The following is a 24,785-nucleotide window of genomic DNA, read 5'->3' on the forward strand; positions in this document are numbered from 1 at the left end:
ATATAGTAATTACTGCTCTATACTCCCTGTATATGCTAATCACAACACGACTAGGTAAATACACCCACCACATCAATAATATCACACCCTCCTTTACATGAGAGAATGTCACTATGTCATTGCACATTTTACCCTTATTACTACTATAATAAGTAGTTATTATATTTATTAATAACTACATATATATCAAATATTAATAGATCTAAAGGGAAAATTGTCACAATCCACTAATCCTAGGGAACATTAGCATCCTACTTATATCAGCAGAATAATTATACTGAGAGAAAATCAATAAGAAAACCATGACCTTAAGTGAAACATTAGACCAGTGGATTTGGATGGGTTTATATAGAACATTCCATCCAAATGTAGTATACTGCACATTTTTTCTCAAATACTCATGGAAGGTTCTCAAGTATAGACTATATGGTAGGTTATATAACAAGTCTCAGTAAATTTTAAAAAATTGGAATAATTTTAAGCACAGTTTCTGATGACACTGGCATGAAACTAAAAATCAATTAAAAGAAGAAGGCCAAAAATATAAAAAGTATATGGAGACTGAACAACATACTAATGAATAACAATCGTGTCAACGAAGAAATGAAAGGAGGAAAAAAAAAAAAAAAAAAAAACTACCCGAGGACAAATCAAAGTATGACACGCCAAACTCGTTGGAATGTTAAAAAAAAAAAAAAAAAAAGTTTACAGCAATACTGTCCTATCTCAATAAACAAGAAAAAAAAAAATCAAGTAAGTCTAATCTTACCCCTAAATGAACTAGAAAAACAACAAAATAGAACAATGAGAAGCAGTCCCAAGATGGTGGAGGAATAGAATGTGGAGACCACTTTCTTCTTCACAAATTCATCACCCATCCTGGGAAGCAGCCATGAAGGAGGAGAAGTTTCCACACAACAGGGGACCCTTTCACATGCAGGGCCTGTGGAGAGATTTGGAATCTCAGCAGCAATATAATTGGAAACAAAAACAAATGAACAAACAAACACAAAATATGCACTTAGCCTCAACTACCAGGTGATGAACAGGGAGGTCTGGCATCCTGAGGTTCATGGGGTTGCAAAGAGTCAGACACGACTGAGCAACTGAACTGAACTGAACCAGTGGAGAAGTGGCTCAGAGACTCATGTCCACAAGCAGTGAGTGGGGGTTTGATGTGGAAGAATGAGATGCATCATCTATCCTTAGGGTAAGTACTGGGTTTAAATGTCCTGAGGATAATCTGAAGGGCTTAATGTGAGATAGCTACCCAAACCATGGGATTGCCAGAGAGAGGGAAAAAAAGCACCATTCCCTCTAAAAATCTCTAAGGAGGCATGGTGACCCTTGGAGCACTCACAGAACAAAGTATTGCACCCTGGCAAATACCAAAGGAGAGCGAATGATTGTCATCTACCACCCTCCCTCCCAGGGGCAAAGGGGCAGGTGTACAACAGCCAGAGGCAGAAGGCAAGGGGCTGCTGCAATCTCAGCCCCAGAGGCCGAATTTTCCACCAAACTGTGAACAGGCTGTCTGTTGTAAACCAAGACTTCCTGGGATCCTGGGAGGTTCACATCAACCAGTACCAGGAATGTCATAGCCTGAGATCAACACCCCAAAGGACACACACCACATACCAGGGACTGTGCCCTTGTGGCCAACCTAGCAAACTGAGTGTTCAGGACCAGGGAGGTTCATAATGTGTATGGCCCAACTGGGACATTGCACTCACCAAGAACTTGCTTACCTGAGCAGCTTGGACTTGGGAAGGGTACAAAATGCACAGCCCTTCTGTGACCTTATGGAGTACCCAAGAACCTGAGTGTCTTAGACCTGGGAAGAGCATTAAAGGCAGGGCTCACTTCAGACAGTGCCCTCACAGAGCAAACAGGAGCTTGAATAGTGTGGACCCAGGAGGTACAAGATGACTTGGTCTGTGGCAAACCCAGTGAGTTCCATCCAAGGGGAGCACTCCTCACACATGACAGCAGAATTTGTTTGCAGTGTCCCTCTTTCTCCACAGCACAACTGAGCAAGTGAAGCGTGAGTAACTGGCTACCTGTGCTCCCTGGTGTCTGGGGGAAATTAGACACTGAAAAGACTTGTAAACAGAGGAAGCCAAAATAAGCAAAGAAAGGAAAACCACCTAGGAAGTGACAGGTGCAACACTTTAAAATCCTGAAGTTAATGATGAGACTATGCATTTGAGGGGTAAATACAGAAATTAAAGACAAGTACAAGCCAGAACAAGGGACTATCTGAAACTGAACTGACTCAACACTGCTCACATCAGCCTAAGAGACATTCCTAGATATATTTTTATTATTATCACTATTTGTTTAATTTTTAAAATTTTAGATCTTTATTTCTCCTCTAGCTTTCATTTTTATAACCTATTATTACTGTTCTAAAAAATAACCCTACATTTTAAAAGCATTATATATATATATATATATAATTTTTTAGGATTGATTTTGTTTCATTTTTTACTTTGCACTTTTGAGAGTCTAATCTCTAATCTAGGTCTTTAATTTTCCCCATTTGATATTTGTTATCAATTTTCTACCTTTAAAAACCTAATCTTTAGTATGCATTTTCACTTAATAATTTGTCTGCTGGCTTGATTTCTCTCACCCTTTTGACACTTTTATTTCTCCTCCTGGTCATCTCTATCTCCCTCCTCCCTCTTTCTTCTCTATATAACTCTGTGAATCACTCTGTGTGTTTTTGGCTGTGGAGAGTTTCTTCAGCATTAACCTAGGGCCTTTGGTTTCTGTGCTGTGTGGATGGAGAAGTCTTGAGATTAATGTAAGAGAGGGACTGAAACCCTGAGGCAGGACACTCAATTCCAGAATGTTAGACCATCATAGAACTCCTGACCATGGGGAACAAAAATAGGCAAGAGCTGACCCAAAAGTCTCCATACCTGTGCTGAATCCAAACTTGATGGCCCAAGATGCAGCAAGTTCCAGTGAAATGCCCCCACATTGATTCTCCAGCAAAACAGGAACACAGCCCTGAACATTAAAAGATGGGCTGACCAAAGTCATACCAAACTCAAAGACACCTCACAACTCTTTATTGGACACTTCATTACACTCAAGAGAAAAGAGATACAGATCCACTCATCAGAACACAGACACAAATTCTCCCAACCAAGAAAACTTGACAAGCCACTGGTCCAATCACAACCACAGGGAGCAGACTTCACAATAAAGAGGAACCATGGGCCCCAAGCCTGTAGAAAAGGGACCACAAACACATAAATCTAAATGAAATGAAATCACAGAGAAATATACAACAGGTGAAGAAATATAATAAAAATCCATCAGTCCAAAACAAACAAACAGAAACAAGCAAAAAAAGAAGTGGCAGAAATAGGGAGTCTACCTGAAAAATAATTCAGAATAATGATACTAAAGATGAGCTAAAATCTTGAAAAAGAATGGATTTACAGATAAACAGACTGGTGACATAGATTGAGAAGATGCAAGATATTCTTAACAAGGACCTAGAAGAAATAAAGAGGAGTCAATCAATAATATACAATGCAGTAACTAAGATTAAAAACACTCTGGAGGGAATCAATAGCAGAATAACTGAGGCAGAAGAAAAGATAGGTGAGGTGGAAAGTAAAATGGTGGAGATAAATGAAGCATGATGGAAAAAAAAAAAGTGTTAAAAGAAATGAGAAAAACTACAGAGACCTCTGGGACAATGTCAAATGCCCTATCATTTGAATTATAGGTGTCCCAAAAGAAGAAGCCAAAAGGAAAGGACATGAGATAAAACTTGAGGAGATAATAGTTGAAAATTACCCTAAAAGGCAGAAGGAAATAGCTGCCCAATTTTAGGAAACTCAGAGAGTTCCAAATAGGATAAACCCAAGATGAAACACACCAAGATTCATAGTTATTAAACTAACAAAAATTAAACACAAAGAGCAAATATTAAAAGTAGCAAGGGAAAAGAAACAAATAGCTTACAAGAGAATCTTCATAAGGATAATGGCTGATCTTTCAATAGAAACTCTTCAAGCCAGAGAGAATGGAAGGACATATTTAAATTGATGAAAGAGAAAACACTACAGCTAAGATTACTCTATCCAGAAAACACTTTATTCTGATTGGAAAGAGAAATAAAAAGCTTTACAGATAAGCAAAAGCTGAGAGAATTCAGCACCACCACATCAGTTCTTCAACAAATTAAAAAAGGATTTTTCTAGATAAACACACACACAAAAAAAATTCATAAAAACAAACCCAAAACAAAAAGCAAATGGTAACAGGATCATCAGTTCAGTTCAGTTCAGTCGCTCAGTCGTGTCCGACTCTTTGTGACCCCATGAACTGCAACACTCCAGGCCTGCCTGTCCATCATCAACTCCCGGAGTTCACTCAGACTCGCCTCCATCGAGTCAGTGATGCCATTCAGGCAACTCATCCTCTGTCGTCCCCTTCTTCTCCTGCCCCCAATCCCTCCCAGCATCAAAGTATTTTCCAATGAGTCAACTCTTCGCATGAGGTGGCCAAAGTACTGAAGTTTCAGCTTTAGCATCATTCCTTCCAAAGAAATCCCAGGGTTGATTTCCTTCAGAATGGACTGGTTGGATCTCCTTGCAGTCCAATGGACTCTCAAGAGTCTTCTCCAACACCACAGTTCAAAAGCATCAATTCTTCAGCGCTCAGCCTTCTTCACAGTCCAACTCTCATATCCATACATGACTACTGGAAAAACCATAGCCTTGACTAGATGGACCTAAGTCAGCAAAATAATGTCTCTACTTTTGAATATACTATCTAGGTTGCTCATAAATTTTCTTCCAAGGAGTAAGCATCTTTTAATTTCATGGCTGCAATCACCATCTGCAGTGATTTTGGAGCCCAAAAAATAAAGTCTGACGATGTTTCCCCATCTATTTCCCATGAAGTGATGCGACCAGATGCCATGATCTTCGGTTTCTGAATGTTGAGCTTTAGGCCAACTTTTTCACTCTCCTCTTTTACTTTCATCAAGAGGCTTTTTAGTTCCTCTTCACTTTCTGCCATAAGGGTGTTGTCATCTGCATATCTGAGGTGATTGATATTTCTCCCGGCAATCTTGATTCCAGCTTGTGTTTCTTCCAGCCCAGCGTTTATCATGATGTACTCTGCATAGACGTTAAGTAAGCAGGGTAACAATATACAGCTTTGATGAACTCCTTTTCCTATTTGGAACCAGTCTGTTTTTCCATGTTCAGTTCTAACTGTTGCTTCCTGACCTGCATATAGATTTCTCAAGAGGCAGGTCAGGTGGTATGGTATTTCCATCTCTTTCAGAATTTTCCACAGTTTATTGTGATCTACACAGTCAAAGGCTTTGGCATAGTCAATAAAGCAGATATAGATGTTTTTCTGGAACTCTCTTACTTTCTCCATGATCCAGCGGATGTTGGAAATTTGACCTCTGGTTCCTCTGCCTTATCTAAAACCATCTTGAACATCAGGAAGTTCATGGTTCATGTAATGCTGAAGCCTGGGTTGGAGAATTTTGAGCATTACTTTACTAGCGTGTGAGATGAGTGCAACTGTGTGGTAGTTTGAGCATTCTTTTGCATTGCCTTTCTTTGGGATTGGAATGAAAATAGGATCATACTTATCAATAATTACATTAAATGTAAATGGACTAAATGCTCCAAATAAAAGACAAAAACTGGACAAGTGGATTAGTATATATATATATATATATATATATATATATATATATATATATATATATATGCTGTCTACAAGAGAATCTCAAACCTAGGGACTTATACGGACTGAAAGTGAAGGGGTAGAAAAGAATATTTCATGCCAAAGGAGATCACAAGAAAGTAGGAGTGGCAATACTCATATCAGTCAAAATAGACTTTGAAATAAAGACTGTGATAAGAGACAGTGAAAGACACTAAATTATTATCAAGAGTTCAACCCAAGAAGAAGATATTACAATTATAAATACATATGCACCCAATATAGGAGCACCTTAATATATAAGGCAAATGCTAACAAGTATGAGAGAGGAAATTAGCAGTAACACAGTAGTAGTGGTGAACTTTAATACCCCACTCACACCTATGATGGATCATCCAAACAGAATTAAGTAGGAAACACAAGCTTTGAATGACACACTAGACCAGTTAAACCTAATAGTTAGCTAGAAGGCATTTCATCCAAAAACCATGGATTTCACCTTTTTCTCAAGTGCACACAAAGCATTCTTCAGAATAGATCACATCCTGGGCCACAAATCTAGCTTTGATAAATTTTAAAAACTGAAATCATGTCAAGCATCTTTTCTGTTAACAAAGCAGCATGATTAAATATCAACTACTGAAAAAAAAACCTATATAAAACACAAACAAATGGTGGCTAAACAACATGCTTCTGAATAATTGATATCATGCAAGAAATCATATGAGGAATCAAAAAGGAAATCTAAATATACATGGAAACAAATGACAATGGAAACATGACAACCCAAAACCTATGGGATTCAGAAAATCAGTGCTAAGAGGGATTTGTTCACAGCAATACAAGTCTACTCCAGGAAAGAAGAGAAACATCAAACAAACAACCTAAGTTTCCATGTAAAATAACTAGAGAAAGAAGAACAATAACAACAACAAAAGCAAAGTTACTAGAAGGAAAGAAATCATAAAACAGCATAAATAAATGAAAAACAAAACAAAACAAAACAAACAACAACAACAAAAGAAAAAAAGGAGACTACAGCAATGATCAACAACACTAAAAGCCAGTTCTTTGAGAAGATAAACAAAATAGATAAGCCATAGCCAGACTCATAAAGAAAAAAAAAAATGATGAAATCAATAAAATTAGAATTGAAAACGGAGAAATCAGAACAGATAACATAGAAATAAAATAAGTCACAAGAGTGGGCTACGAGCAACTGTATTCCAATACGAAGGACAAATTGGAAAATATGGACATATTCTTAGAAAAAACTTTTGAAAACTGAACCAGGAAAAAAATTAAAAAAAAAAAAAAAGAACAGAGCAACCACAAGATTGGAAATAGAAATTGTAATAAAAAATCTTACAACAAACAAAAGCCCACGACCAGATGGCTTCACAGGCAAATTCTACCAAAAATGTAGACAGAGCTGATACCTATCTTACTCAAACTCTTCCAGAAAATTGCAGAAGAGGTTAAACTTCCAAATTCATTGTACAAGGCCACCAACACTCTGATTTGAAAACCAAACGAAGAAGCCACAAAAGAAGAAAACTACAGGTCAACATCACAGATGAACATAGATGATAAAATCCTCAAACAAAATTCTACCAAATAGAATCCAAGAGCCTGGGGAAAAGATCATACATCATGACCGAGTAGGCTTTATTTCAGGAATGCCAGGATTATTCTACAGGGTATTCAGGGCTGGTCCACTGGGATGACCCAGAGGGATGGGATGGGGAGGGAGGTAGGAGGGGGGTTCAGGATGGGGAACACATGTACACCCATGCCTGATTCATGTCAATGTATGACAACAAGCACTACAATATTGTAAAGTAATTAGCCTCCAATTAAATTAAATACATTTAAAAAAAATTACCAAATCAATCAATGTCATACAACATATTAACAAATTGAATGATAAAAATCATAACATTATCGCCATAAATACATAGAAAATTTTGACATAATTTAAAGCCAATTTATGATTAAAAAACAAACAAACAAACAAACAAAACCTTTTCCAGAAGGTAGGCATAGAAGGATCATCAGTTCAGTGGCTTAGCCATGTCTGACTCTTTGCACCCTCAGGGACTGCAGCACGCCAGGCTTTCCTGTCCATCACTCACTCCTGGAGCTTACTCAAACTCATGTCCATCAAGTTGGTAATGCCATCCAACTATCTCATCCTCTCTCCTCCCCTTCTCCTCACAGCTTCAGTCTTACCTAGCATCAGGGTCTTCTCCAATGAGGCAGTTCTTCACATCAAGTGGCCAAAGTTTTGGAGTTTCAGCTTCAGCATCAGTCCTTCCAATGAACATTCAGGACTGATTTCCTTTAGGATGGACTGGTTGGGTCTCCTTGCAGTCTAAGGGACTCTAAAGATTCTTCTCCAACACCAGAGTTCAAAACCATCAACTCTTCAGCACTCAGCTTTCTTTATAGTCCAACTCTCACACCCACACATGACTACTGGTAAAACTATTGCTTTGTCTAGATGGACCCTTTTGGCAAAGTCATGTACTTGATTTTTATCATTCTATCTAGATTGGACATAGCTCTTCCTCCAAGGAGCAAGTGCCTTAATTTCATGACTGTCATCACCATCTGCAGTGATTTTGGAGCCCCACAAAAAAATAAATAAATAAATAAATAAAGTCTCTCACTGTTTCCATTGTTTCCTCATCTATTTACCACGAAATGATGGGCCTGGATACCATGATCTCAATTTTCTTGATGGTGAGTTTTAAGCGAATATTTTAACTCTCCTGTTTCACTTTCATCAAGAGGCTCCTTAGTTCTTCTTCGCTTTCTGTCATGATGGTAGCATCATCTGTATATTTGAGGTTATTTATATGTCTCCCAGCAAGCTCAATTCCAGTTTGTGCTATATCCAGACTGTCATTTTTCATGATGTACTCTGCATATAAGTTAAATATGCAGGGTGACAACATACAAACTTGATATACTGCTTTCCTGATTTGGAACCAATCTCGTATTCTATGTCCAGTTCTAACTGTTGCTTCTTGAACTGGATGCAGATTTCTCAAGAGGCAGGTCAGGTGGTCTGGTTTTTCCATCTCTTGAAGAATTTTCCAGTTTGTTGTGATCCACATAGTCAAAAGCTTTCGTGTAGTCAATAAGGCAGAAGTAGATGCTTTTCTGGAACTCTCTTGCTTTTTCAGTGATCCAGTGGATATTGGCAACTTGATTTCTGTTTCTTCTGACTTCTTTGAATCTAGGTTGAACTTCTGGAAGTTCATCATTCATGTACTGTTGAAGCCTGACTTGGAGAATTGTTGAGAATTATTTTGCTAGAGTGTCAGATAAGTGCAATTGTGCAGTAGTTTGAACATTCTTTGGCATTGCCTTTCTTTGGGATTGGAATGAAGACTGACCTTTTCCAGTACTGTGGCCACTGCTGAGTTTTCCAAGTTTCTTGGTATATTGAATGCAGCACTTTAACAGCATCATCTTTTAGGATTTGAAATAGCTCAACTGGATTTAAATCATATATCCTTTCTATGTAGAGGATCATATCATCTGCAAATAGTGAGAGTTTTACTTCTTCTATTCCAATCTGGATTTCTTTTAATTATTTTTCTTCTCTGATTCTTTTGGCTTTTATTATGTTGAAGTATGTTTCTTCTTTACCTACTATCTGGAGAGTTTTTATCATACATTTTTGCTTAATGGAGATTAAGTCTTTGCCAGAGGCTTTCTTTGCATCCACTGAAATAATCATATGGTTTTGATCTTTCAGTTTGTTAACATAGTATATTACAATGATTTTCAAATCCTGAAGAATCCTTGCATCCCTGGAATAAATAAACAAAAAAGCTGCTTATAGAAAACTATAAAAATATGATAAAATAAAAGTCAAATATGACACAAAGAAATGGAAAAATATACCATGTCTGTGGATTGGAAGAATCAATATAGTGAAAATGTTTATAGTACCCTAAGCAATCTCTGAATTTTATGCAATCCCTATCAAGTGACCAATGGCATTTTTCACAGAGCTAGAACAAATAATTTCACATTTTGTAGGGAAAGAAAAAATCCTTAAACAGCCAAAACAATCTTGAGAAATAAGAATGAAATTGAAGGAATCAACCTTTCTGACTTTAGATTATACTACAAAGCTACAGCCACCAAGTCAGTATGGTACTGGCACAAAGACAGAAATATAGGTCAGTGGAACAAAATAGAAAGTCCAGAGATAAATCCACACACCTACAGAATCCTTATTTTTGACAAAAGAGGCAGAAATATACAATGAGGAAAAGACAGTCTCTTTAAAAACTGAGGCTGGAAAAACTGGTCAATCATGTGTAAAATAATGACACTAGAACACCTTCTAATGCCATAGAGAAAAATAAACTCAAATGGATTAAAAATCTAAATGTAAGACCAGAAACTATAAAACTCTTGGAAGAAAACATAGAATACTCTGTGACATAAATCACAGCAAGATCCTCTATGCCCCACCTCTGAAAGTAATGAAAATAAAAGCAAAAATAAACAAATGAGACCTATTTAAACTTAAATATTTTGCACATCAAAGGAAACTATACACAAGGTAAAAATATAGTTTTCATAGTGGGAGAAAATAACAAACGTAACAACTGACAAAGACTTAATCTCAAAAATATACAAGCAGCTCATGTAGTTCAATACCAAAAAATGAACAACCCAATCAGAAAGGGGCCAAAAGAACTAAATAGACTTTTCTCCAAAGAAGACATACACATAATTAATACACATGAAAAGATGCTCCACGTCATTCATTATTAGAAAAATGCAAATCAAAACCACAACGAGGTATCATCTCATGCAGGTCAGAATGGCAATCATCAAAAAGTCTACAACAATAAATGCCAGGGAGAGTGAGGAGAAAATGAAACCCTCTTACAGTGTTGCTAGGAATGAAAACTGATACAGCCACGTTGGAGAACAATGTGGAGATTCCTTTAAAAACTGGGAATAGAACTGCCATATGACCCAGCAATCCCACTGCTGGGCATACACCCCAAGGAAACCATAATTTAAAGAGACACATGTACCTCAGTATTCATCTCTGCACTATTTTCAGTAGCTAGGACATGGAAGCAATCTAGATATCCATCAGCAGATGAATAGAAAAGGGAGTTTTGGTATGTATACACGGTGGAATATTAGCTATAAAAGAACACATTTGAATCAGTTCTAATGAGGGGGATGACTCTGGAGTGTATTATATAGAGTGAAGTAATTCAGAAAGAGAAACATAAATATTGTATATTAATGCATATGTATGGAATTTAGAAAGATGGTAACTATGATCCTATATGCAAGACAGCAAAAGAGACATAGATATAAACAACAGACTTTTTTCACTCTGTGGAAGAAGGGAAGGAGGGATGAGTTGAAAGAATAGCATTGAAACATTTATATTGGTTTTCCCTGGTGACTCAGATGGTAAAAAAAAAAAAAAAAAAAAAAAAAAATCTGCCTGTAATGTGGGAGACCTGGGTTCAATTCCTGGTTTGGGAAGATCCCTTGGAGAAGGGAATGACTACCCAGTTCAGTATTATTCCTGGAGAATTCTACAGACCTACTACCATATGTAAGTTAGATAACAAGTGCAAGTTTTGATTCATGAATCAGGGCCAGTGCTCTGAGACAGCCCAGAGGGATGGGTTGAGGAGTGAGGTGGCTGGGGGGATTCAGAATGGGGGGACACATGTGTATCCATGGATGGTTCATGTCAATCTATGGCAAAATTCATCACAATATTGTAAACTAATTATCCTCTAATTAAAGTAAATCAATAAAAGAAAGAACAAGAAAAGCCTAATATCAGTAGAAGGAAGAAAAAAGTATTTAAGATCACAGTGTAAATACATGAAACAGCCACTAAAAAGACAAATAAATTAATAAAACTATGTTCTATTTATTTGAAAATAAGAAGAAAAATGACAAATATTCAGTTAGGCCTACAAAGACAACATGGGAGAAGGCTCTGATAAATAAAATCAAAAACCAAAGAGGTGAAGTAGCAATGGATACTGCACAGATGCAAAACAATGTAAGAGAATATTATGAACAGATGGATGCCATTTAAGTGGACAGTTTAAGAGAAATGGATTAATTCTTAGAATCACACAGCTTTCCAAGACTGAATTATGAAGTGGAAAATCTGAATAAGATGGGCATCCATAAAAATATTAAAAGAAGAGTAATAAAAAACTTCCACAAAACCAAAAGCTCAATGACCTTCACAGGAGAATCATATCAACCATTCAAAGATTTATCTATACTTCTCAAACTTCCAAAAAAATTAAGAGGAGGAAATGCTTCCTAACTTATTTTACAAGGCCAACATTACCCTGATAACAAAATCAAAGACAACACAAAGAGAGAATATTACAGGACAATATAATGAAGATAATCCTCATATATATATAAGCAAAATACATGTATTAAAAGGATCAAGATGATAATATATTAACAAGCTGCATATATTAAATATTAGCAAACTGTATATATTTAAAGGATCAAACAGAGAACATTGAAAAGATTTTATGCATGATAAATTGGAGTTTATTTCAGAGATGTCAAGATAGTTCAACATTCATAAATCAACCAACGTGGTTCACCATATCAATAAAATAAAAGTCACATGATCTTCTCTTCTCAATAGATTAAGGAAAAAAGAAAAAAAAAAAAAGATGACAACATTCAAAACCCATTCATGTTTTCAAAAAATCAACTCAGCGAAACAGGCACAGAAAAAATTATCTCAAGTAGCATGGGTTACGTATGACAAAATCACAGCTAAAATTAGATTCAGTAGTGGAAAACTGAAAACTTATCTTTAAAACCAGGATCAAGACAAAGAGGCCCATTCTCACCTCTCAGCATGGTATTAGAAGTCCTAGCCAGAGAAATTAAGCAAAAAGAAAAAAAAAAAAAAAAAGAGAGAGAAATCCAAGTGGAAATGAAAGTAGTAAATCAGATAACTTTTCAAAAACTTAAGCAGCAGTTGGATTTTTCTTAACAGCACTGAGGAACATCTATTAGATTGACATTTTGGGGAAAAAAAAAAAACTTTCTGAAATTTGAATAGATTAAAAAAAAAGATGTGGGGAGTGCCATCAAGGTCAAGTTAGGAGGACATTATAGTAATCTCGTTACAGTAACAAAATGAGTGAAATTGAGGATGGATGTGTACAGATTCAGAAACCATTCAAGAGGTCAGATTAAAATGGAGAGAGAAAAAAATCTAATTAATTAGTTCTTGTAACCTGTAACAATCCAAGAAAATAACTATTTTGTTGTTTTCACTTTTCATCTGTCTTTTTAAGAACTGAGAAAAAGGAAGGATCATTGAACAGTTACATAGAAATTTAGTCTAGGTCCAACCCGGTTTAACATCAGCATATTTTCTTTTTTTTTTTTTTTAAATTTTAATTTTTACTTTATTTTACTTTACAATACTGTATTGGTTTTGCCATACATTGACATGAGTCCACCACAGGTGTACATGTGTTCCCAAACCTGAACCCCCCTCCCACCTCCCACACCATAACATCTCTCTGGGTCATCCCCGTGCACCAGCCCCAAGCATGCTGTATCCTGCATCAGACATAGACTGGCGATTTGATTCTTACATGATAGTATACATGTTTCAATGCCATTCTCCCAAATCATTCCACAGATTAGAACCTCAGTGAACTTCAATGCACCTTAAAAATGCCCTAAATACTCTCTGAGCTTCTTGCCTCACAACACTGTGGAGAGGCACAATGAAACGATGTCTGTGGACTATATACACATGCCAAGCTTAAAGTTATACGTGGTAGCTTTTCTCATGATAGTAGATAATTTTTTTTAGTAACAAAAATGTTAATTATATTTGAAAACATTTCAAGGAGGACAGATTCCACAAGCTATTGATTCAATTATGGTCTTCTTCATAAATAGAATATTCTTCATTGAATACACTCTGATGACTTTTTTATTTCTTCTTCTAATATAGGTTGATTTTACCCAGTATAACACTAAAAAGTGACTGGAGCTGATTATCTTTTTGAAATAAATGAATGTTATAAAAATTGTTGATGACCAAGAGAAGATAAATTTGGATGCAAAGTTTTAACATCTACCTTGACTAAATATATTAAATATCACATTAGCAGAAATGTGGATACACTAAACATATATATCCAGCCTGATAAGTAGGTGTATGTCTGTAATATAGATGTCTGTTTCACATGCATGTATAATTGGGTTTAAAAAGAATAAAATTAGGTTGATAATGATTGGAGCAATTTATGTAATGAATTGTACATGGAACAACAAACTGGTTCCAAATAGGAAAAGGAGTACATCAAGGCTGTATACTGTCACCCTGCTTATGTAACTTATATGCAGAGGACATCATGAGAAATGCTGGGCTAGAGGAAGTACAAGCTGGAATTAAGATTGCGGGTAGAAAAACCAATAATCTCAGATATGCAGATAACATCACCCTTATGGCAGAAAGGGAAGAAGAACTAAAGAGTCTCTTGATTAAAGTGAAAGAGGAGAGTGAAAAAGTTGCTTAAAGCTCAACATCCAGAAAACAAAGATAATGGCATCTGGTCCCATCACTTCATGGCAAATAGATGGGGAAACTGGCTGATTTTATTTTTCTGGGCTCCAAAATAACTGCAGGTGATGATTGCAGCCATGGAATTGAAAGATGCTTACTCCTTGGAAGGAAAGTTATGTCGCTCAGTCGTGTCCAACTCTTTGTGACCCCATGAATCACAGCATGCCAGGCCTCCCTGTCCATCATAAACTCCTGGAGTTCACTCAGACACACATCCATCGAGTCCGTGATGCCATTCAGCCATCTCATCCTCAGATGTCCCCTTCTCCTCCTGCCCCAAATCCCTCCCAGCATCAGAGTCTTTTCCAATGAGTCAACGCTTCACATGAGGTGGCCAAAGTACTGGAGTTTCAGCTTTAGCATCATTCCTTCCAAAGAAATCCCAGGGCTGATCTCCTTCAGAATGGGCAGGTTGCATCTCCTTGCAGTCCAACAGACTCTCAAGAGCCTTCTCCAACACCACAGTTCAAAAGCATCAATTCTTCAGCGCTCAGCCTTCTTCACAGTCCAACTTGAACATCCATACCTGACAACAGGAAAAACCATAGCCTTGACTAGACGGACCTTAGTCGGCAAAATAATGTCTCTACTTTTCAATACGCTATCTAGTTTGGTCATAACTTTTCTTCCAAGGAGTAAGCATCTTTAAATTTTAAGGCTGCAATCACTATCTGCAGTGATTTTGGAGCCCCAAACATAAACTCTGACACTGTTTCCACTGTTTCTCCATCTATTTCCCATGAAGTGATGGGCCTGGATGCCATGATCTTCATTTCCTGAATGTTGTGGTTTAAGCCAACTTTTATACTCTCCTCTTTCACTTTCATAAAGAGGCTTTTTAGTTCTTCTTCACTTTCTGCCATAAGGGTGTTGTCATCTGCATAGTTGAGGTTATAGATATTTCTCCCAGCAATCTTTATTCCAGCTGGTGTTTCTTCCAGCCCAGCATTTCTCATGATGTACTCTGCATATAAGTTAAATCAGCAGGGTGACAATATACAGCCTTGAAGTACTCCTTTTCCTATTTGAAACCAGTCTCTTGTTCCATGTCGAGTTTTAACTGTTGCTTCCTGGCCTGCATACAGATTTGTCAAGAGGCAGGTCAGGTGGTCTGGTATTTCCATCTCTTTCAGAATTTTCCACAGTTTACTGTGATCCACACAGTTAAAGGCTTTGGCATAATCAAGAAAGCAAAAATAGTTATTTTGTTTTGTTTTGTTTTTCTGGAACTCTCTTGCTTTTTTCCATGATCCAGCAGATGTTGGCAATTTAATCTCAGGTTCCTCTGCCTTTTCTAAAACTAGCTAGAATATCAGTAAGTTCATGGTTCATGTATTGGTGAAGACTGGCTTGGAGAATTTTGAGCATTACTATACTAGTGTGTGGGATGAGTGCAACTGTACAGTAGTTTGAGCATTCTTTGGTATTGCCTTTCTTTGAGATTGGAATGAAAACTGACCTTTTCCAGTCTTGTGGCCATTGCTGAGTTTTCCAAATTTGCTGGCATATTGAGTGCAGCACTTTCACAGCATTATCTTCCATGATTTGAAATAGCTCAACTGGAATTCCATCCCCTCCACTAGCTTTGTTCATAGTGATGCTTTCTAAGGCCCACTTGACTTCACATTTCAGGATGTCTGGCTCTAGATGAGTGATCACACCATCATGATTATCTGGGTCGTGAAGATCTTTTTTGTACAGTTCTTCTGTGTATGCTTGCCACCTCTTAATATCTCCTGCTTCTGTTAAGTCCATACCATTTCTGTCCTTTGTTGAGCCAATATTTGCATGAAATGTTCCCTTGGTATTTCTAATTTTCTTGAAGAGATCTCTAATCTTTCCCATTCTGTTCTTTTCCTCTTTTTTCTTTGCATTGATCGCTGAAGAAGGCTTTCTTATTTCTTATTGCTCTTCTTTGGAACTCTGCATTCAGATGATTATCTCGTTCCTTTTCTCCTTTGCTTTTTGCCTCTCTTCTTTTCACAGCTATTTGTAAGGCCTCTCCAGACAGCATTTTGCTTTTCTGCATTTCTTTTCCATGTGAATGGTAGTGATCCCTGTCTCCTGGATAATGTCACAAACCTGATTCCATAGTTCATCAGGCACTCTAACTGTCAGATCTAGGCCCTTAATCTATTTCTCACTTCCACTGTAAAATCATAAGGAATTTGATTTAGGTCATACCTGAATATTCTAGTGGTTTTCCTTACTTTCTTCAATTTAAGTCTGAATTTGATAATAAGGAGTTCATGATCTAAGCCACAGTCAGCTCCTGGTCTTGTTTTTGTTGACTGTATAGAGCTTCTCCACCTTTGGCTGCAAATAATACAATCAATCTGATTTTGGTGTTGACCATCTGGTGATGTCCATGTGTAAAGTCTTCTCTTGTGTTGTTGGAAGAGGGTGTTTGCTATGACCAGTGTGTTCTTTTGGCAAAACTCTATTAGTCTTTGCCTTGCATAATTCCACATTCCAGGGCCAAATTTGCCTGTTGTTCCAGGTGTTTCTTGATTTCCTACTTTTGCATTCCAGTCCCCTATAATGAAAGGACATCTTTGGGGGGTGTTAGTTCTAAAAGGTTTTGTAGATCTTCATAGAACCATTCAACTTCAGCTTCTTCAGCATTACTGGTTGGGGCATAGACTTGGATAACTGTGATATTGAATGATTTGCCTTGGAAACAAACAGAGATCATTCTTTCGTTTTTGAGATTGCATCCAAGTATTGCATTTTGGACTCTTTTGTTGACCATGATGGCTACTCCATTTCTTCTGAGGGATTCCTGCCTGCAGTAGTAGATATAATGGTCATCTAAGTTAAATTCACCCATTCCAGTCCATTTTAGTTCACTGATTCCTAGAATGTTGACTTTCACTCTTGTCACATCTTGTTTGACCACTTCCAATATGCATTGATTCATGGACCTGACATTCCAGGTTCCTATGCAATAATTGCTCTTTACAGCATTGGGCCTTGCTTCTATCACCAGTCACATCCACAACTGGGTATTGTTTTTGCTTTGGCTCCATCCCTTCATTCTTTCTGGAATTATTTCTCCACTGATAGCCAGTAGTGTGTTGGGCACCTACTGATCTGAGGAGTTCCTCTTTCAGTATCCTATCATTTTGCCTTTTCATACTGTCCATGGGGTTCTGAAGGCAAGAATACTGAAGTGGTTTGCCATTCCCTCCTCCAGTGGACCACATTCTGTCAGACCTCTCCACCATTACTTGCCCATCTTGGGTTGCCCCACGGGCATGGCTTAGTTTCATTGAGTTAGACAAGGCTGTGGTCCTAGTGTGATTTGATTGACTAGTTTTCTATGATTATGGTTTCAGTGTGTCTGCCCTCTGATGCCCTCTTGCAACACCTACCATCTTACTTGGATTTCTCTTACCTTGGGCGTGGAGTATCTCTTCATGGGTGTTCCAGCATAGCGCAGCCACTGCTCCTTACCTTGGACGAAGGGTATCTCCTAACCGCTGCTCTTCCTGATCTTCAATGTGGGATAGCTCCTCTAGGCCCTCCTGCATCCGTGCAGCCATGGCTACTTGGACTTGGGGTTGTTCCTCCTGGCTGCCACCCCTGGCCTCGACGCTGGGTTGCTCCTCCCAGCTGCTGCCCCTAACCTCGGACATGGGATAGCTCCTCTCCGCCATTCCTGTGCAGTTGCAGCCTGGCACTCTCGGCCACTGCCCCTGACCTCAGACGTGGAGTAACTCCTCTTGGCCCCCGCCCTTTGGGCATAGGGTCCTCCCTGCTTCTGCCCCTGACCTTGGACATAGGGTAGCTCCTCTTGGCCTCACTTAGCATGCGGGTCGCAACCACCGGCGTTTAGAGTGCTGATCTCAGCCACCCGCACTTAGTGCGCCTAGCTACAATAGAATATACCCAAACATTGTCAAATGCCCCCTGCACTCACCATCATCCTGGCTGAGAACTGTTCTACATACATAGCTATTGTTTTATATAACAACGCTTTTTCAACCTCATGTCTTTTAAAATTATTTTCTTCCTGAAATGCTCCTTCTGTACTGCTCTGGTTTTCTTACTGAGTTAGTCATTTCCCCCCAATGCAGTACACTTGTTTAGTTTTACTCTCTGACATCTTTTTTATTTCATTTTTTTCAAATTCTCTGTCTTTAATTCCCAAGTCATTTTATCAATTTCTTCAGTGTATTCTCTCTCTGCTCATCACCTGGCCTGTGCTCCTGCTCTTTCCAGTTCTCTAATAATTGTCCATCTTTTGTCTCAATGTATCTTCACAACCTGTGTCACTTCCTTCAGAAAAACTTCCTAAGCACCACAAATAGCATTGGTCTGATTTTTGTTGTCACTAACATGGATATCAATAATTGTCTTCCTTTTTCCTGAGAACACTTGTCTATATTTTTCTTTTTGTATGTACTTGTTTAATGATCTAGCTTAGCCCCATCACTTCATGGGAATAGATGGGGAAACAGTGGGAACAGTATCAGACTTTATTTTTGGAGGCTCCAAAATCACTGCAGATGGTGACTGCAGCCATGAAATTAAAAGATGCCTACTCCTTGGAAGAAAAGTTATGACCAACCTAGATAGCATATTTAAAAGCAGAGACATTACTTTGCCAACAAAGGTCCTTCTAGTCAACGCTATGGTTTTTCCAGTGGTCACGTATGGATGTGAGAGTTGGACTGTGAAGAAAGCTGAGCACCGAGAATTGATGCTTTTGAACTGTGGTGTTGGAGAAGACTCTTGAGAGTCCCTTGGACTACACCAAGATTCAACCAGTCCATCCTAAAGGAGATCAGTCCTGGGTGTTCATTGGAAGGAATGATGCTAAAGCTGAAACTCCAGTATTTTGTCCACCTCATGCGTAGAGTTGACTCATTGGAAAAGACTGATGCTGGGAGGGATTGGGGATAGGAGGAAAGGGGACAAAAGAGAATGAGATGCCTGGAATCCATTACCAAGTCGATGGACATGAGTTTGAGTGAACTCTGGGAGTTGCTGATGGACAGGGAGGCCTTGCATGCTGCGATTCATGGGGTTGGACAGAGTTGGACATGACTGAGTGACTGAACTGAACTGAACTGACTGTATTCTTCACCCAGGAATTCTTTTATTCAGTAAGAACAAGAACCATGATGTGTGTGTGTCTGTGTGTGTGTGTGTCTGTTTGTGTCCGTGTGTGTGTGTGTGTGTTTGGTACCACTGTATTTCCAGCACTTACCACAAAGTCTGGCATGTAATAGACTATGCATTTGGTGAATGAGAATAAATGTAGAACACTGCTCACACTTATGATCAGATGATTACCTGTATCATGATATTTCTACTATGGGTTATAAGCTACCTGAGAGCTGGGACCTTGCCCTTGTTTAGAACTACTATACATACAGTATGGACTTCCCTGTTGCTCAATTGGTACATAATCTTCCTGCAATGCAGGAGACCAGTATTCAATCCATGAGTCAGGGAGATCCTCTGGAAAAGGGAATGACAATCCACTCCAGTTTTCTTCCCTGGAAATTCCCATGGACAGAGAAGCCTGGTGGGCTACAGTCTGTGGGGTTGCAAAGAGTCTGATATGACTGAGCAACACTCACACACACATACATACATTACAGAATGCACATTCAGAAAAATATTATTATCAAGGGATGAGTGTTTTCTAAAAGTAACTTCACATATAAATTGTAACATTTATAAAGTTTCAGTTTAAAGAAATGAATCTAAGACATCTGCTGGCCCATTTTTCTGTATTTTTCATCTTGTAGATGAAGAATATAAATTAATGGTAGGATAATACTTAAAGCTGAAATTCCAGTAATTTGGCCACGTCATGCAGAGTTGACTCATTGGAAAAGACTCTGATGCTGGGAGGGACTGGGGGCAGGAGGAGAAGGGGACAACAGAGGATAAGATGGCTGGATGTCATCACCGACTCAATGGACGTGAGTCTGAGTGAACTCTGGGAGTTGGTGATGGACAGGGAGGCCTGGCATGCTGTGATTCATGGGGTCACAAAGAGTCAGACACGACTGAGCGACTGATCTGAACTGAACTAAATACTTAAATCTGGTCTCCTGACACTTAGTTAAATATTCCTTTCTTAGTAGCTTAATATCACCTGTCAGATGTCACTGAAAACTACAATATACTCTGTTACATTTGTGTTAGCAACTCTAATACACCAACAAATACTCTTAATTTCTTAATAGATAGTGTGCAATACTTGTCATTTTACCTATATACCACTAATTTGCTTTCTTATTAGGTCTTTGTGTAGCTTTCTTAAGAATTTTTTCAATAACTCCTTTTGCAATAAGTTGATATCACAGTAGTATCACAGAAAAAAACATACAGTTTAATATAAATAAAACTTTCATTATTGTCATGTTTAATACATTTCTTTACACAATATTAATATAGACTCAGATCTATAAACAACAAATACATTTTTAAGCATATACATTAATATAAACTTATTTATTTTAATTGGAGGTTAATTACTTTACAATATTGTATTGGTTTTGCCATACATTGGTGCTGGATCATTTATTACCCCAATATCTTTTAAACTTATGGAATATGAAACAGTATTATCAGTCTCAGTATTTTGGACAATCATACTACTGATTTCCTAAAAATGTAGGGAGCCCTTTATTAGCTTTAACTTAGCGAATCTTAACCACTCTGGGTGACCAATGTTTTTTCTATCAGGAGAAAGGGTCATTAATGAACGAAAAGCATTAGCATGACTCAGAGCCTGAAGAGAACATGCATAACAGTAAAATTTAATTAGTCCAGCCCTGCTGTATCAAGCGTCGAATGGCAGAACTTACAAAGCATGTTCACAATTACTTGACAAACTGACGTCAGCATGCCTTCTCTAGAAAATAACTCTAGGCTGGCAGGGTGAATCATTCTTTACATTACTAACCATGAAAATAGTGTCATGTAGGTCTGGTGTGGTGAAATATATCTGAGAAGGGACTGTCTTCTAGTCCTTGCAGGACTAGGATAAAAATTTATCTCATGTTAACATTTTGTTCTTAGGGGGTTGATGCTTGCTTCACCAAAAGCTTTTTACCCATCACATCCTGGGGGCCTTTGATAATATACACATCTTTTTGCAAACTATAGATGGATATTAAATCTGGAAGAAACAATAGCATTCTGTCAAAAAAAAAGTTTTTCTCACAATAGAGATCAGCAATGCACTCCCTTAATTTATTGATTTCACTACTTACCCATCCAAAAAAAAAATGACTTAAAAAATACATGCTTTGTTCTAAAATAACAGTATATATAACAAGGAACTTTTGAAAATAAGTCCTATTAAGCACATTTCCAGTAACATAAAAGTAGTAAGTGACTCATTTCCTCAAGTGCTATTCTTTAAAGTTAAATATTTACATTTAACCAAAAAGGATTTCATTCCCCATGGTTTATTGGAATCAGTTCAGTTCAGTTCAGTCACTCAGTCGTGTCCGACACTTTGCGAACCCATGAATCGCAGCATGCCAGGCCTTCCTGTCCATCACCAACCCCCAGAGTTCACTCAGACTCACGTCCATCGAGTCAGTGATGCCATCTAGCCATCTCATCCTCTGTCGTCCCCTTCTCCTGTCCCCAATCCCTCCCAGCATCTGAGTCTTTTCCAATGAGTCAACTCTTTGCATGATGTGGCCAAAGTACTGGATTTTCAGCTTTAAGTATTATCCTGCCATTAATTTATATTCTTCATCTACAAGATGAAAAATACAGAAAAATGGATATATATATATATATATATATATATATAGGTTGCTTGGGTTTCCACACAAATAACTCAAAACTGCAAAAAAATATAATTATGGAAATATAAAATCTTGTCTATATTACCTTTGCTTTAAAGAAAGCACTTGTCATCTGTTTCTCAGGTTATATATAGATCTATTTCATTTTTTAATTTCTTCTTATACATCATTTTAAAAGAGTGAAATGATTTCTGTCTTATGTCCCTCTCTACATGAAGCAATGCATAGACCTTGCAGGTATATCTTGAATGTAATGAATAGTATGAAGCCATCAGATCAAAGAAGCTTAGATCAAACCGCTAACTTAACAGCCACATAATCAAACAAAGGCAGATGACAGGAAAGTGCAGATCACTTTTTGTATGAAAAGCAAAATAAATAAAGTGAAATTTCTGCCCTTCTCTCTCTTGTTTCTGAAAAAATAACACTTACAATGGACCAGAATGAAGAGGGTTTTCTGGGAGCCCCAGAGATTTAAATTAAACAGTCTACTGCAGCAAACTCCAGCTTTTTCTTGCTTGGTTTGTTTCTTGCCATGGATTGCAGTCTTTCAATCACAGTTCAGCTTTGCCAGACTAGCAGTCCTTGCTAATTAGTAAACTAAAAGACAGAAGAATTTTTAGTAAATACATCAGAAATTAAAGGCGTTAACTAAGCCAAGAAGGAAGTGTGATCTGAATCTTAATTACTGGTGTCTATAGTCTTCACTTTCTCAGAGAAAGATTAGATGTCTTGACACTGCTTTGGATTAAAAAGGACCCCAAATAAAAAAGACAAGAAGCTAATTAAAATATTGGGTTTCTAACAATTAACAAAATTGGTACAAATTCTAAATATTCCATCTCTGACATCATCCACTAAATAAATTACAAGTCTTAAATATGAATATCAGCAGTTTCAATATCAGGGAGTTTTTGACAAGCACTACCAAAATGGCTCAGAAAAGGTGTTTTAACAAAGAGAATTGTTGATTCAGTGTAGCTGTGTTTTTAATCTGTAACATCTGGCTTGCCTCTCAGTACAGTCTTTCTAAACATCAAAAATATTTTCTTTTTCTTGTCTTGATTATTACATCAACTCTTAATTAGCAATACATTTTTCTTCCTTTCAGTAATTACTAAAAGATGTTGGAAGATCAAGAGAATGCAGCAGACCCCTTGTCTATTATATCAATGGCCTTCTAGTTCCCCTGAGAGCTCTGTTTGCCTGTCCTCACAGACACAATGGGACCACAGGCACATCAGAGACAACTTTCATCTAATTCAGTGTGCCTTTTCTATCCTGCCTTATTCTGTTAAGTATTCTGAGTGTTTGTAATAAAAGCAGCTAAAATTTACTGAAATGCTTTACTTCCATAGATACACTGAAATAAAATCAGTAAAGTGTTACTTACATCCTGTAATTTTTATTTGCACTAATTTGTATGGCACATAATTGGCTTAATTATCTAAATGCTTTGCAACAGAAAGAAAAATACATCTAATATTTTCTCGTGCAAAGATGAATAAGCTTTGCTGTGTCTAAATAATTCAAAGTAAAGCAAAGACTTGACAGATATCTGGTTAGAAGGATCATCAAGAAAATGGATTATTTAATAAATAAATTCCTCAAATGCAAGTCTAGTTTGTTGAAGCACATTAATAGATTATTTTAGCTTTAGCAAATTAAAAATTGTATAACAAAATATTTAAGAAAATATTACTTTGGAAAATCAAAATTTACCACATATCAAAGAAGAATTGAGGTTTGAATATTTAAATTTTCTACATATATGTGGAATCTGAATAATTTATCTTATTTTATAAAAATATGAAACTTGAATTCAATTACACAATTTCCAAGACATGTTAAAGCAAATAAATTGATAACTTTTGAAAAGTCCAAGTGCAGAATTGCACAAAACAAAGTAAATGTCACAGAAAGACATATTTAAACATTTTTCTAAGGAGAATAATGTAGAAAAATAAAAAAAAAATGAGTATTAGTTATTCCCATATTTTACTCCTGTTTTACATTTCAATGTAAAGTTTATTCAATAAAGATTAATAAAATTGAATAAACTTTAAATTAAAATGCAGGATCTATAATATGTATTTGTCCATTTAAATGCAGCATTAAGTAAAATTATTTGTTAATGAGAATAAAAATCAAGTAAAATTTTAAAATGTACATATCTGTCTTGGAAGAAATCCATCTTTCCACTTAGCTGATTTTTGTACTGCACTTGCTCTTTCATTATAGTTTCTATTAGTAAATTGAAAACATAATAATAATAGATTTAAAAATCTAATCTGTATAATGACATTAAAATAAACTGTATACAAATATATTCCCCTTTGTGTTACTAATTTACTGACATTCTTTGTACATTTTAAAACCTAACATTCTTGATTTTTTTTTTCTATTTGCAGTGAATTGTTCCATTTAATTTCACAGCAACATCAGTTAATATGCTTGTAAATAAATGATACACATTTTACCAATACCTCAAGTCCCCTTCTTTACCCTTCTTTCCACATTGAAGACAATGAGGAAAGCTCTCCTTTGGCAAATTGTTAACTTTAAGTAAATTGTAATATAATTTTTTTTTTAATGGTTGCTATCAAAAGGTTTCAAAGAAGAAACAACACTGTAACACT

This window comes from Capricornis sumatraensis, chromosome 11, assembly GCF_032405125.1.
Source record: "Capricornis sumatraensis isolate serow.1 chromosome 11, serow.2, whole genome shotgun sequence".
Lineage (NCBI taxonomy): Eukaryota > Metazoa > Chordata > Mammalia > Artiodactyla > Bovidae > Capricornis > Capricornis sumatraensis.